Source organism: Mus caroli, unplaced genomic scaffold (genome assembly GCF_978045245.1).
Source record: "Mus caroli unplaced genomic scaffold, Mus_caroli_1 scaffold_9, whole genome shotgun sequence".
In the NCBI taxonomy this organism is placed as follows: Eukaryota; Metazoa; Chordata; class Mammalia; order Rodentia; family Muridae; genus Mus; species Mus caroli.
Window position 1 is genome coordinate 95,108,888 of NW_028227264.1, and position 11,268 is coordinate 95,120,155.

The following is an 11,268-nucleotide window of genomic DNA, read 5'->3' on the forward strand; positions in this document are numbered from 1 at the left end:
ACAAAAACCCTTTTAAATTTCTTGGTTAATATAGTTATTACTCCATCCCCAATACGGAGATGTTCCAAGATGTTGGAACGCTAGAAACTGTAGATAGTATCAAGCCCTGTGCTATAAATACTTTATTTTTATTATACATACAAATTGATAGGTTTAATTAAAAAGGTACATAAGAAGATATGAATTATCACTAATAAAACGGAACAGTTATAACCAATATACTATATAACACAAGTTCCTTGGAAGTTATTAATTACTTATTTCTGGAACTTTTCACTTATTGTTTTGAACCGCAGTTTGAAGTTGCAGAAGGTGAAGCCACAAATAAATAAAGTGGGATTGTTGCAACTAACGAATGACTACTGATAATATATTAAGAATGGAGCAGAGCTGGCCCTGCCCCTTGAAGGCTCAGCTCTCCGGAGACTGGGCCCTGTACCTTGCCTTGGCAGCACAGTAGAGCTGGCTCTGATGGCACAGGCACAGGGAGTCAGCCCTAAGGCTGTAAGAGTGGGAGAGCTGGCCCAGCCCCTCACCGACTGCAGCATTCTGGAGCTTGCCTCCCTCCAACACACCTCCACTACACAGAACAGTAGAGTTGGCCCTGCTGGCATGGGTGCCAGTGAGCCACCCAAGGCCACTAGAGTGGGAGAGATGCCCCTGGCTCTTGCTGGCTGCAGCATTGAGTGGGCTATCTGGGGCAGTGCTGGAGAGCTCACCCTGGTTGTGCGGGTGCAGGAGAGCCCTTGGGCTCACCTACCAACTCACCTACCACCCAGGCCCAGGTCCAGGGCTTTGAGTTGACCCATCCCAAATTCTACCTTACCTGTGAACTGCTGGAGTGTGTAAAAGGGCCAGTCCTACAGATCCAATGTATCTACTGTTAATTACACCTACATAGTAAAAGTAAAGTTTGTTTGAGAGGTCCTGGGATCTGTACAGGGAAAAAACATTGTATCTTATTCAGAGATCAGAGGGGAATTTTACAGAATTTAATCTTTTTCTTGTCCTTTTTGTGAGGAGAGGGAGAAATTAAGTCAGAACCTCCCTCTGTAGCCCATGCCGGCCTTGAACTTGCTCCCCAGCCTTTGGAGTCCTAGGATTACAGTAAACCATAGTGCCCGGTTGAACTCCCTGTGTTCTGCTGGAGCTGAGTCCCGGTGAGCGAGTCTCAGGAGTCCATCTGCCTCAGGCAGAGAGGAAGATTGCCACACCTCTGAGGCCAGCCTGGGCCACACAAGATTCCATTTAGAGAATGAGGGAGATGGCTTCATTGTCAAAGCTCTTGCTGTGTAAGTATGAGATTTCAAATTTAATGCCTGGATCTCATGGAGGAAGGAGAAAAATTTCCAGAGTCCTCTGACCTCAGTGAGTGCCATGGCTTGAATGCGTGCTTGAACTCAAGCTTGTACATCACACACACACACACACACACACACACACACACACACACACACACACAGAGTGAGAGAGAGAGAGAGACATAGACATACACATGTAGACACACACATAGGTACACACAATAATAATTATTATAAAATAATAACAAAAGACCTAAAAAGGATACTACCTAAAGTGTGTGTGTGTGATGGGGGGGGGCAGTGAGTACCTACAGGGTTGGGCAGGGCATTCTGATTAGGGAACTGAAAAAAGAAAAGAAAAGAAAAGAAAAGAAAAGAAAAGAAAAGAAAAGAAAAGAAAAGAAAAGAAAAGAAAAGAAATGGGGACTTCTGTTTTTTTTGGGGGGGTTGGGGGAACCTATTCATAACTTTTAAACAAACAAACAAACAAACAAACAAACATAGAAGGTGTTTGGAAGTTATGGAAAAGTAGGCCAACACATCAGAGAGATTTTCAGAAGGGATGTAAAAACAACAACAAAAACAAAACCCAAAAAGCTGGGCGGAGTTTGTGGGTAACACATCGCATATGGCAGACCCTGGGTTCAACTTCCAACATCCTTTGAAAAGAAGCAAACAGGAAAGAAAAGAAATGAGCCTCGGCATAATTTAGTAGGCTCGGGGAAGCAGGGCCTGGGCGTGAAGCAGGTAGTGGTGCTGAGGGAGGAGAGGATCCTTTGAGAGTTAGAGTTGCTCGAGTTTCATTGGTTAGAGCATGCGTGAATCGTGACAGAGGATACTCTCTGACTGTGTCCATTGGGCGACTGGTGGAAGCTTGAGTCACATCTTACAGACTTTACAACGGGCTGGATGACTCCGCAGAGCCTCTGAAAAGGTTTAATGAACACGGTGCAGAAACGGCAGGAAACCGCTCCGACAGAGAGAAGAGTGGGTTGGTGCAATTCTAGGAAATGAGAGAATTAAAGCATACCTTATAGATACCCGGGACTCTCGCCAATTTCACTATAAAATTAGCTAAGATGGGCAATTCTCCACTCAAGGCTAGGCCTGTGAATTTCAAAGGGGGCAACCCCAAATGAACACATGGGACCCAGTTTCTGTGTTTTGTGTGAGGGATGGATTCTTCCTCCTTGCCTGGGCGAGCATAGAATGAATTGACGCAATGTTCTAAAATCAGTGCGGTTCCATTGGTTTAACAAGACGCCGACTGATTTTCTTGGAGTGCCCTCCATTCTGTCTGTTCTACCTACCACACTCCTTTGCCGGATTCAAAGTCTAGTTCACATCCAGCCTCTGGAACCCGCCCCACATGACGTCAGCCGGCCTTGCGCTTCAGGGCTCCAGACGTTCTTTTGCAGTTCCTTTGGGGTTTACTACAGACTTCCTTGAATATTTCAGTTTTCAGGGGTTGGGAACTAAGGATTGAATCCAGGGTCCTGTGCATGCTACATAATCACTTCACCACTGAGCTATGTCCCTAGACCTTATTGTGACTTTTGTTTGAGAATTGGGACTCACAGGACAGCACAGTCTCGCCTTGGATTTGCTATTTCCCTGCCTCAGCCTCCTGAGGGCTGGAATTACAGGCATGCACCACCAGGCTTTGGCTTACTTTTCATTTTTCACTGTCCCCAGAGAAAATACCCTCTTATTCACCTGATTATGATTCTCTGTGTTCATGCCCTGGTCATTTGGTCTCTTGCACAAAGCAGGCAAACTCCCACGTTGCTGCCCTTGTAGCTGCCGTGTACCCGTTGGTTCATTCATTCAGCAAAGGTTTTCTGAGTATTGAGCATGTGCCAGGCACATGACTGGGCTCCAGGGCACCTCTTGGCTTCCTCTCCCCTGGCTCAGTGGTTTCCAGCCTTAGTCACTTATTCCTACCCTGGGGCTTTTCCTCTTGTTCTTCCACTTGCCTGGACTGTCCCTTCTCTAAGCATTTTTTTTCTTAAGGATTTATTTATTTTATGTATGTGAGTACACTGTAGCTGTATAGATGGTTGTGAGCTTTCGTGTGGCTGTTAGGAATTGAATTTTAGGACCCTTGCTCGCTCCGGTCAGCTCTCTCAGAATTTTTTTTTTTAATTAAAATATATTTTTAGGCAGAGTCTATGTGTATCTCTGGCTGGCCTAGAAGACACTATGTAGACCAGGTAGGCCTCTAACTCATAAAGACCCACCTGCTTCTGCCTCCCGAGTGCTGGGTTGAAAGCCATCATACCCTACTTGAACTTTTTAATACCAAGGTTACCTTTAATCTCATTTCTGTGGAGAAATCATCTCAGACTAGTCTGCTATTTGCTTCAGATCTCAGCATCTTTCACTTTTTTCCCCCAACAGTATTAGTTAGATCAGCTAGTCTGCATAGTGTACACAGACTACAGGACGGCGGTGAAGCGCTCTTCTCTGCTGGAACACAACCAGCTAGCACGGCGTCTCCCTCCTAGCAAGAGCTCTGAAAAGTTCATTTGAACCAATAAATGGGTGACGTCCACTTTCTTGCAAAGACAGATGCTGCATGCTTATATGTCAAGAACATACCAAGGGAAGACAGCACGTGTCAACATGTGGTAACTCCACAAGGAGACTTAATGTGGACTGTGGGCTCAGGAGAAGGCTGGATCTAAGTGTGTAGCCCTGAAGCATCTCACCATCTTACACCCGTTGCTGAATCTGGCCCAATTTCTTCTGATTTATGCTTCCCAGAAAGCTCCTACAACTTCCAGTCCTAGGACATGACCTTTGATTATTGATGAAGACATGGACACTTCTAGCTGTCTTAAGGCACTTGGTAAGATACATCACAAGCCATTCACTTCAGTGTGTGTGTGTGTGTATATGTGTGTGTGTATACATACATTTTATATATGTGATATATATATATATATGTAATTACACATTATATAACAAGGCTCCACTATAGACCATTTCACCAACATATTTGCTAACTGTATTCATCCTTACAGCTGTTTATACATGTGTTTAACTCCCACATATGGTAAACTGATGTCAGTCACATTCACAACAAACCTAGGTGTCCTCTTTTCTTTGTGCAGAGGCAGTTAATGTGCACACTGCTGTGGTTATTTAGCCCACCACTATAGTACCCACGTGTTAAAATTTAATCCAAGTGACTCTTCCCTGCCCCACCCACTCAGCCATCATTCTAGAGAAGTATTCGCTGGTATTTACTTCTGGCTCTATTTTTGAAAAGGGTCTCTGTGGACATCTGTTTACTTTGCTCTTGTCCCTGATATCAAAACTGTCACCACCACATGGCTGATGGGTAAGCGGTCGTGCTGCTGAGGGAACAGTCACGTGAGCATTTAATCACAGCCCTCCTGCTTCTTATAACCCACCATTGCTGTAACTAGTGCACACAGCACCGTTCACGTCATTACTACAAAAATTGATGTTTGTCAGGGCAGTGTGTAGTTAGGACTCTCTATAGTCTACTGAAAAGGCCTTTGTGTTTGGGGAATCAAATTATAATTTTCCCCAATGTCTTCATCTTTTCAGGAGAAAAATGGGCATGTGCCCAAAATGCACACTATGCAATTAAAGTAGAAGATGGGAATCCCATTGTTCTGAGGAGGCAGCCAAGCTCCAGAGACTGAGAAGAGGAGGAAGAATAGGCTCTTATCAGAGCCCTGTCCCATGCATTTCCCACATGCTCTTCTCATTTTTTCTTTATTTTAATTACTTACTTAATTTACTTATTTATTCTAAGGCTAGTGAATCAATTCAGGGACAAAGAATGGTAACCAAGCCCTCTACCATTGGGCCTCAGCCCTGTAGCTCTCTTTTTGTGCCTGTTGCCTTCCTTAAATCTTCCCTGTTCATAACTGCAGCTTCCTCTTCCTCTTCCTCTTCCTCTTCCTCTTCCGCTTCCTCTTCCTCCTCCTCTTCTTCTTCTTCTCCTCCTCCTCCTCCTCCTCCTCCTCCTCCTCCTCCTCCTCCTCCTCCTTCTTCTTCTTTAAAACAAAGAAATTAGATTAGATTACAAGTGTGGAGTATTGATAAGGTTGTAGAAATATCTCCTTATGGAAACCGTCTGTGTGAAAGATTTATGGCGGGGGTGCGGGTGAAGAGGAGGGGTACCAAATGAAGTGGCTTTTGGTTTATTTTAAGAGAGAGATGGAGGGAGGGAAGAAAGAGAGAGAGAGAGCGATGCACAGAATCAGAGAAAAAAAAAACAGGATAGCAAATTGTGCTCACCGTGAAACAGTTAATAATGCTGTCGATTCTGACCCTGTTGTCCTATAATGGAGATAAGAGTCTCATTATTCAGAAACATGCAAATACAGCGATTCTAGTCTTCACACACAGACACTAATCACCACACCAGCCGATCACGCTATGTAATTTGCTCTGTGAACTCAGGCACATAAAATATATCACTGTAATCACTTGCCAGTCACAGCAGGACTGAAGACAGCACCAGAATAGCCCATGTTTGAAAGGGGACATGCTGAGGACCGCATTCTCAAAAGGCAAAAAAAAAAAAAAAAAAAAAAAAAAAGAGAAAACAACGGGGCCAATCACAATGGCCTCTGATTGGATTTGCAGAGCCCCTGGCTGTAAAGGGACATAGCTCTCCTCAAATGGCGCTTGCCATGGGAATTGGAAATGAGGGTTCCTCTCGACCTTAAAGAGTGCTGTGTTGTTCACTTCTACTACACAAGAAATAAAGGCCTTTGGGGGTTTCTTTGGCTTAGTTCTATGTGGTCTAAAGCTGCAAGTCACTTAGCCACATGTGAGTCGGGCACTTGAAAAGGGGTTTGTGTTACTTAGACGAGCTGGAAGTGTAAAATGAACATTAAATTTCAGAGACTGGGAGGGAAAGAAATGGAAGATCAATCGTATTTATTCATTTGAAACAGGGTCTCATGAGATCACGCTGGCCTCATACCTGATATGTAGTGGAGGGAGATCTTGAGCAGATTGTCCTGCCTCTATCCAAGTTCTGGGATTATAGATGCATGCTATCGCTCTCCGTTTATGTGTGCGGAATCAAGCCCAGGGCTCTTCTGAGTTCTAGGCAGACATTGCCATCTACATCCTCTTTGGGCCCTCAATATCATATTTTACATTGATTACGTAGCAGAGTGATTCTTGGCCTGTGAGTCGAGACCCCTCTGGCAACCCTCTAATCTCCAAAAATATTTACATTGTGATTCATAACAGTAGCCAAATTACAATTATAAAGTAGCAATGAAAATATGGTTGGGAGACACTACAACATGAGGAACTATTAAAGGATCGCAGCTCTTAGAAGTGTCTTAGGGTTTTATTGCTGTGAGGAGACACCATGACCAAGGCAACTCTTACAAAGACAACATTTAATTGGAGCTGGCTTACAGTTCAGAGGTTCAGACCACTATCGTCTTGGTGGGAGCATGGCAGCGTCCAGGCAGACACCGTGCTGGAGGAGCAGAGAGTTTTACATCTTGGTTGGAAGGCAGCCAGCAGGAGATTGACTTCAGAAGGCAAACAAGAGGATGGGAGGGTCTCTTCCACACTGGGTGGAGCCTGAGCTAAGGATCCTCAAAGCCCACCCCCATGATGATGCACTTCCTTCAACAAGGCCACACCTACTGATAGTGCCACTCTCTGAGCCAAGCGTATACAAACTACCGCAGGAAGGTTGAGAAACACTGAAATAGCAGGAGACTAGAAACTGGATTGAACGATCAAGATTAACCTTTGGAGACATTAGTTAGCATAGGAAGACTGGAACCCTCTCTTTACCTGGGCTCTCCTTTTTTTTTTTTTTAATTTTTTTTATATATTATTTTCTTTATATACATTTCAAATGCTATCCCGAAAGTTCCCTATACCCTTCCCCCGCCCTGCTTGCTCCCCTACCCACCCACTCCCACTTCTTGGCCCTGGTGTTCCCCTGTACTGGGGCATATAAAGTTTGCACAACCAATGGGCCTCTCTTTCCACTGATGGCTGACTAGGCCATCTTCTGCTACATATGCAGCTAGAGACACAAGCTTTGGGGGTACTGGTTAGTTCATATTGTTGTTCTACCTATAGGGTTGCAGACCCCTTTAGCTCCTTGGGTACTTTCTCTAGCTCCTCCATTGGGGGCTCTGTGTTCCATCCAATAGCTGACTGTGAGCATCCACTTCTGTGTTTGCCAGGCACCAGCATAGCCTCACAAGAGACAGCTATATCAGGGTCCTTTCAGCAAAATCTTGCTGGCGTATGCAATGGTGTCTGCGTTTGGAGGCTGATTATGGGATGGATCCCCAGGTGCAGCAGTTTCTAGATGGTCCATCCTCTTGTCTCAGCTCCAAACTTTGTCTCTGTAACTCCTTCCATGGGAGTTTTGTTCCCAATTCTAAGAAGGGGGGACGTGTCCACACTTTGGTCTCCATCTGGGCTCTCCTTTTAACAAAGCATAAGTGAGAAAATATTTCCATAGACAAACTTGGGAGAGCTGGGTGTTAAGTATATATATATAATATCCTACAAAGGCTCATTGACCACACAACCGAGCACTTCTGGGGCCCTTTCCTAGCTCATTAGCTCATTCTGATTCTTGGGAGCGCTCTGTCTATGTTTCTGTTTCTGACTGAGAGTCCAGGTGTTGCCTTATGCCTGGGACACCAGACCCTGGAACCGAGTGTCTTTCTGACGCTTATCCACAGCGAGCCACTCCTATGTACACGTCAACACCCTGGGCTTTTTCACTATTTCTCTGACTTCTATCTTATTTAAAAGACAAGACTCTTTCTCTATTTCCCTCCCGGCAACTGCTGGGATTTATAAAAACTTGCCTGTTCTATTGTTTGTCTGTCTAAATGTTAATGAAATTGTCCTCAGGCTTCCTTCTGAGTCCATTTTAAACTTATTTTATTAATAGGACTAAGAACTAGGGCCGGGTGTGGTGGTGCAGGAAGCAGAGGCAGGTGGATCTCTGTGCCTGTCTGGTCTACAAAGCAAGTTCAAAAACAGTCAGGTTTTGAGGAATTCTGTTTTGAACACACACACACACACACACACACACACACACCACTGGGACTAAGAACTCAAATGGGTGAACCTCAATTTTTTTTTTTTTTGGTAACAATTACGTATTGGAAAAAAAACCTTGAATTTATTTATTTAAAAGATATATCAGCCGAGTGTGGTGGCACACACCTTTATTCCCAGCACTCAAGAGGCAGAGGCAGGCGGATTTCTGAGTTCGAGGCCAGCCTGGTCTACAAAGTGAGTTCCAGGACAGCTAGGGCTATACAGAGAAACCCTGTCTCGAAAAACCAAAATAAATAAATAAATAAATAATAATAATAATTAAAAAATTAAAAAAAACAATTCAGATTAATTTCTTCTGTTTCCTTTTTCTTTTTTAGCGTGACTATTTAGAAAAATCTCCAGTTACACAGGTAGCTCCCATTTTATTCCTATTGGGCAACACCCAGTCTACCAAGTTAAAGGCTTGTTTACTGCAGTTGCTAAGATATTCTCCCTTTCTCTATCTCTCTCTTTCTTGAGAACACTAGCTCCCTACCCCCACCTCTGTGTGTGTGTGTGTGTGTGTGTGTGTTCTTCTCAATAAAACCAGGTTCCCTTGGAGACACTTCGTACTGATTTGGGAGCCAGCTTCCTTGAGGCTTTTGGGGTGCACTTTGCTGCCCTGTACCTCTCTGTGCCATAACTGACTCCCCACCCCAGAGGCTCAGGGAAAAACACATGCCTGCTTTGGCAAAGGAGGCACTGCTGCCAAGGACACTGGCCCAAAGTATTGAGAAGGACTTTGACCCCCACTGTCACTGGAATGTGAGCCTGACTTTGATTTAACCCCTTATCCTCCAGTATCCTGCCTTGTGGCCCAGACTCCAAATTAGGGCTCAAACCTCTCCTCTGAGCCTACTGTGAGCCTACTGTGTGGCTGCAACAGTAGGTGGGTTCCTCTATGCCTGGCTCAGGTGTAACCTTTTTTTTTTTTTCTCCCCCAGAAAAACTAGGAGGAGGGTAGGAAAAAACGAAAAAACAAAGTCACAAATCCAGCTTGGTAGTCAGTCTGTAGTGTAAAGGGAATCAGGAATCCTGGACTGATGTTGCAACCATCCACCCATAGTAGATTCCAACCAGCTAAGCTAGCTTTGGACACATCTCTATGCTAAAGCTTCAGGGTTTTTTTGTTTTCTTCTTCTGTGTCAGCTGCCTGTAAGATGAACTCTACAATGATTTCTTCAGAGAACTGTTGAAGTATCAGCTAAGCACGTAATAGAGTACTGTGGACCACAGCCTTGTTGGTTGGGGGCGGTGGGGGAGTGAGTGATATTTTATAGACAGATCCTAGGGTTACGCTGTTTTATTTGGCCAGAGAAGTGTTGTATAAATGAATGGAAATCCTTTTTGGTGGGCACACCCCAATGTGTGAGGCTTTGCTCCGTACTTGTGTCTTGCTTGACTGCTGAAGACAGACATGTCCTATACCTTGTACAGTGGTTGTGCTAGGTAACCGGGTAACAGAGCCACATGACTGAGGGCAGCCTGAGTACCAGGCACTTTCTGGACCATCGACACAGTTCCTGTCTTTGACAGCTCTCTGACAAGCACACAATAGAACAATGGAATCCAGATGGACAGCAGCTCTTAGCTACTGAATGCATCAACATTCAGGTTTGGAGGAACAGTAAGCTACTAACTGCCTCAGGGGAAGATTTGTTTAAGAGAAGAAATGCTTTTGAGCCAAGATCTGCCCATAAGATCAGCTCCTGGTTCTGAACCACTTCATACTCTCCAAACCGATGAAAGACTCTCCAAAGAAATTGAAAATCTGATTCACCGAATCTATTTCTTTTGCAGGGCCCCGTTTCACCTCTATCTGCTTGAATTAGGTTGTTTGTTTGTTATTTTTTTTGTTGTTTTTTGTTTTTTTTTGTTGTTGTTGTTTGTTTTTTGGTTTTTTGAGACAGGGTTTGTTTTTTTTAAATTAGTTGATTACTTTTGGCCTTTTTGAGAGCTGACCTAGAACCCATTATGTAGCCCAGGTTGGCCTGAAATTCTCTAGACTCCCCAGCCTTAGCCTCCTGAATGGATGCTGGGATTATATACCAGGGTTCAAATGAATTTGTAAGAGAATCATTTTCTTTCTTTAACCAATGTTCACTTATTATTAAAGTTGTAATAAAATATTTATTAATGTATATAAAATGCAGAAATAACTGATATTTTTCCAAGAAAGATAACTGATAAAATATTTAATTACAAGATAAAACAGAAATACGCCCAGTGACTTTTGTTTTGTTTTGTTTTTAAGTCTGTCTCTTTCTATATAAGTGTGTGTTGTTTGTTTTAAAGGCAGGGTCTCATGTAGCCCAGGCTGACCTTCAATTCCTGATCGTCCTATCTCTACCTCCAGAGAGCTAGGATGTCAGGTGTGTGCCATCATGCCTGGCTAGGGTTTTAAAGTCATCTTCTTGAATATATACCATAATATTGAATATATTAACTAGGTATTATGGTACACATCTGTAATCTCAGCACTTAGGAGGATCAGAAATTCAAGGTTGGCCCATGTCTTTAATTCCAATTCTTGGGAGGCAGAGGCTGGCAGATCTCTATGAGCTGCAGGCCAGCCTGGTCTACAGACTGAGTTGTTCCAGGTCAGTCAGAGCTTTACAGAGAAATCCTATCTCAATCCCCCTTACCTCCCCTGAAATCTACACACACACACACACACACACACACACACACACACACACAGAGAGAAGTTCAAGGTTGTTCTTGGCTACATAATAAATTCAAGGCCAGTCGCAGCTACATAAGACTCTATCTTAGTTCAGCCACGCCGGCCAGCCCTGCAAGTGCCCTTTGAATCCAGAACGACCAGAGGCTGTTTGTTTAGGAAGTCAGAGCTCAAGTTCATGATGGTAGCTGCCTT